Source organism: Glycine max, chromosome 4 (assembly GCF_000004515.6).
Source record: "Glycine max cultivar Williams 82 chromosome 4, Glycine_max_v4.0, whole genome shotgun sequence".
NCBI classification, from domain to species: domain Eukaryota; kingdom Viridiplantae; phylum Streptophyta; class Magnoliopsida; order Fabales; family Fabaceae; genus Glycine; species Glycine max.
The window spans coordinates 9,918,507-9,923,996 of NC_016091.4; positions in this window are offsets into that span (position 1 = coordinate 9,918,507).

The window sequence follows — 5,490 nt, forward strand, 5'->3', positions numbered from 1 at the left end:
GACAGCACAGTGCCATGGACCATATGTACGCCTATCTTGACTATGAGATATATATCATAGCAGATGTCAGGCCAGACATTGGACAATTGCAGCTCATGCCTATCTTCTTCATCTTCTAGGTTGCACTCTTTTTACTAACAAGAGTGCAACCCATGTTCATGTTGTCTTCTTAGACGCTCTGCGTGACTTGAGTCAGAGTGGGAGGTATGCATGGGGAGCTGCTGCCCTAGTGCATATGTACGATCATTTGAATGATGCTTGTAGGAGTAGCAGTCGACAGCTTGCTGCTCGCTGGTTACATCACTCTCTTACAGGTAATTAATATGTTTTTCATAAATTAATTACAACAATGTTTTAAATAAGGTATTTAAGACATTCATTTGAAATTTGTATGATTTTGATGTAATAGTGTTGGATATATGAGCACTTTTCATCAGTTACGAAGTGTATGGTTGATCCGGACTACGATGAGGTGTCACCACATGCATATCGGTGGATAGCTACGAAGGCGATTGTGAAGTCCATATCTACAGCGATGTACAGGCAGTGTCTGGATCAACTCAGGATTCCCATGTTTGCTGGATGCCTTATGGGGAGCACCGACCCTTTCGGTAGTTTGATTTGATTTCATGCTTTTCCGGTCAGCTCTGATGGGAGCCCGTTGCCATCAGACACCGACCAGAGAGGGTCATGCGCCAGTTTGGATACGTCTAGAGTATTCCTGTAGAGGCTGTTGTTTCATGGGTGTCATTTGAAGAAATAGACGATAGCTGGATGCACTACTCAGACCATCTTGCATCAGCAGGTGAGATATGTCTTGTGCCAGGTCAGTGTGCGCCCGACTACATGGATTGGTTCTTCGTCATTTCTCATCCTTTCATGACCGCGACGCAGCAATCAGATCCTCCGCGACATCCACCTGCGACGCATGATGCCTCATTCGTGGAGCCACATATCCTTTAGGTCCCCGAGCCACCAACAACATTGACACATGCCCGTTCTGATGTGGACCAGACTAGACATGCAGTGGTAAGTGTTACTATTTTCTTAGTTGTATCAAATGTCATTTACGTCAATTATTTTAATACTAATTTTTTTGTTTTGTATTTAACAGGATGCTTGCCATGCGATCGCTGAAAGGTTGGAGCGTCTACTCAACCTTAGGATAGTCACGGTTGGCACAGAGACACACGAGGTCATGGAACAATGCATCAAGATTGCCAGGGGTGTCATAGAAGACCACATTGTGTATGTGAGGTCTCGACGTAGGCGGCGCACGGATTAGCCATAGTTTCTTTACACATTTGATATTATCATATTTGGACAATGTATATATTTTTCTTGTATTTGAAAATTTTTTGTTTTTGACTGAACATTTTGTATATTTGAAGTTATTTTGGTTTATAATATTAGTATTAACGTTAAAATCTGAATTTTCAATTACTTAATTCCAAATTCATTCCAAATTCGTCGAAATAGTCTGAATGTGATTCCAAATTGAAGCAAACAACTAAAAACTATTTTGAAATAATACAATATGGATCTCACTAATTTTGAAATTTATTTTTTCTTATTCTCTTACCAATTTAACCAATTTTTTCTTATTCTCTTACTTACCTGTAATTTTTTCTCAGTTTCTCTAAACTTAGTTATATCTAATTCCATAATATATCATGACACTATAAATTAAAACACTCCATTTAGAGAGTACCATATTTAAATCAGACTTTTTTAACATTTTATTTTCTTTCTTTGGATTTGCATTCACTCATTGCATATGCAATTAGTAAATAGATAAATATCTTAATTATATGAAATTACTCTTTTTTATTTATTTGTAAATTAAGTTTATGGTAACTAGTGAAATGACTAGTTATTCTTAAGAGAGTGAGAGAAACAAATTTGGACTATACAACTATATAAAAATGGTCAAAATTATGATAAAAATATTATCAAAGTTTAATGTCATACGATCACTTAAAAAATTATATAATTTTTTTTAAAAAAAATTCACATAATATTATATGTTTTAATCTTTATCCTTCATGATAAGATTAACTACCATTATTTATTTTTCTCACTAAATAAATCCCTTGTATTTTATATTTTTTGTTATTAAATGAAATTAAATTTATAAAGTCTTATAAAATTGTTGAATTTAAACCACCAACCACACTAATGCTAGGTGAGTAATGTCAGAGTAGGACTCGAGGTCCTTAGGACAATCTATTTTTAAAAATTGAAAATTAATTCTACAAAAATTTATCTTTCTCAGTGGCGTGTTCTTTTCACCTCCCTAACCACATTTCACAAGTCATGACAAGTGCACTCATGGCGTGTTCTGTTCCTCATTTGTCTGTATATCTATAAACGTTAATTAAATGTTAGTTTCTTAGTTTTTATTAACAAAAAAGATCGAATGCACTCATCCTTTTCTTTTCTTTCGTTATTTCTTATTCATCAAACTAACTTTATATAATAACATAGATATTTACACACGCGCGGTGTTCACTTTCCAACTTTACATTTTTGTCATTAGCTTCTAATATTTCGGTTGGGTTAGGTTACATCTTTCTCTTCATCTTTCAACTTAAATTTATTAACCCATCACTAATTATTTTTTCTGCTCCCACTGTTATCATTTTAATTTAACCAATTTCTTGATTTAGGTAAACCATGAACATAAAATAATAATCATACGGTTTCATTCCGTAATGGACACGAATTGAAACATTACATTAACTTCAACATAGTGGAAAGAAATAAAATTTGCATGAACAATCGATCCATTTGGAAAAATAAAACCTAATGTCGAGTTCACAATTGTCTGACTGCTTGTTTCTCCCAAGAATGTGATACTTTGTTCTAAGAATTGGGTTGGGGGATAATGTGTGATTTTTTACCGTGTTCGGGTGTGTCATATATATAGATGATTTTCACTATCATTGCTTCATTTTAAAAAAATAAATAGAAATGTGTGCAAATGATTTTTATTTATGTTGTCAACTACACCAATGTTGTGTCATGTTTTATCTTGCATCAGAATGTGTTGTCAAGTCTAACAGTGACTTGTCACGTTTTATGTTAATACACATGCATTTCACAATGTGTTGTCAACTCAGACAACAATTTATCATACATGTGTACATTAAAAAATTAAGAAACCAAGTTAAATCTTAGAATATAATTAAGGGACTAATTCTATGTGTTAAAAATTAATGTGTTCAAACTTAATTCAACAAATATACAAAGATAGGTAACTGTAATGTGAGATTAAAATTCATAACGATCAGCCATTAAAGGTACATCTCCAGTCTTCATTTATGTCTACATAGTCTTTTTTGAAAATGATAAAGCTTTTGTAATGTTGCATTCTACTAATATATGGAGTTGGCCACTGCTTTGCCTGAGGATGACAATTGCTAGACCATAACAATGCTACAGGCGGTAAAGGACAACAGTCTTTTAAATAAACCTGTTGTACATGCAAAAACAATATTAACTCAACCATAGACAACTGATTGCATCAATTTAAAAATAATGCTATATATCTTGAATGTACCTGAACAAAATGATTGTCATAGACGTGACCGATACAAATTATGCGATGCACTAAAGAATCTGCCGGTGGTTGACTTCTAAGAGGAAAGAACGTCATGCTTTGTTGTTGAGACAACGATACAAGGATTACATTATACCTTGATTCAATGACATATCCTATGTCGGTTATATCCATCCACTTATCCATATTCACCTGAATGAAACAAATATTGACGTCAAAGTTAATTTTAAAGTTATCTCTTAAAAAGCAAAACATAAATTACATACCTTGGTTAACTCATCAACAAGTAGTGACATCCTTAATTCTTCAAATCTGTCCGTGCCATCGAAGAGTTTGATATAGTCATCTGAGAATTTGCCAAGTTCTTTAAGCAGATGGTTGTGAACCAACGACCAAGAGTCTTCACCCATACCTAATAATTCGGCAACTGACCGATATCCATAGTTTCCGTCAGGTTTGACATCCACAATGTTGTCAATGAAATCCTGCATAAATGGCTGAAATTGATCCAACATAGGCATGATCCTTCTTGGATTGAGCTAGTCAGAAGATGATGCACTACGCCTCACTGATGAATTGCTATTTTGCACATAATGAAAAACATCTACATACTCCTAGTAAGATGGATTACGCTTTGTTGACCTTGGGTTTCTGTTCATCGGTTTCTTTGCTGCACCTTTTGTGTTAACCTTTGCTGGAGGAGGACACATAGAATTTTGATCAGGGTATGCAATTTCCCAAAGTTTACTCTTCAGAGTAAACTTACCACAAACATCAAGTTCTTCAAATCTTTTGGATATGGTTTCCATCTCTTCCTTGATGCTCACTTCGGGCTTAGATAACCCTTGGTCTGAAAAACTGAGTTTCCTCCAGAACATATGGATTGAAACTAGTGGGATGCAACCAACAACATATTTAGATAGCTCACATGCACAAGGAAGACCGTGCATGGTTCTCATGACACAACCACAAGTCGAAGGATTCTTGTCAGCATAATGTACACGCTCAAATTCAGCAGCAATCTGATTTAAAGCATACCTTGAAACCATTCCAAGAAGCCTCCTGTATAAGGTTATTTTAAAGACATGTTGAACGACATGTGTACTTGTTTCAAAGGATGCTTTAATTTCAGTGTGCTGCAGCGTCATCATGTTGTTCATGGCATCCCAGACACTGCATAAGTCTCCAAGGCTATTCTGTAACACTCTTTTTAAAGCCCAGTGAGCAGATTCAACCCTACATTTCAAATACACAAATTTTAATAAACATATAAAACAATAAAATTCCATTAATTCATCAATGTTAATAGAAATAATTGAACATTTTCATACCTGTTTGTTGTTGTGTTTCCTAAGTGCATCACCTTATTTGTCCAGGCAATAACAAATTTTTCCTTGTGTGAGATTATCCATGTTTCGTTGACATAGTCAACAAACATTGGCCAAGGTGAACAAGCCATTTCAAACTTCTTCAGGCATTCATCGAACTGTTGCTCCGAAAGACAATCAACCAGACTTCCCCAAGCATCCATGACATACTCCCAAGCATTTTTTTGACCAATTAATGATTTACATTTGGCCTTGACATTCTCGTTTATGTGAAAGCTGCACAACAAATTTGTACACTCAGGAAATACAGTTTTCACTACATTCATTAATGCTAGGTCTCTGTCAGTCACAATAACTCCAGGGAGGGCATCAAGTCTTAAAAATATACCTCGGAACCGTTCTAAAGCCCATACCACGTTATTAAGATGTTCACCCTCTAGATATGCAAAACCAGCAGCGAATGTCATCCCTGTTGGTGTCACCCCAACAAAACGTGGGACTCTGTACCTGTTTGTTTTGTAGGTATTGTCTATCAAAAACACCAAATTACATGCATTGACTAACTTCACTACATCCGGGTGACACCAAAAGATATCACGT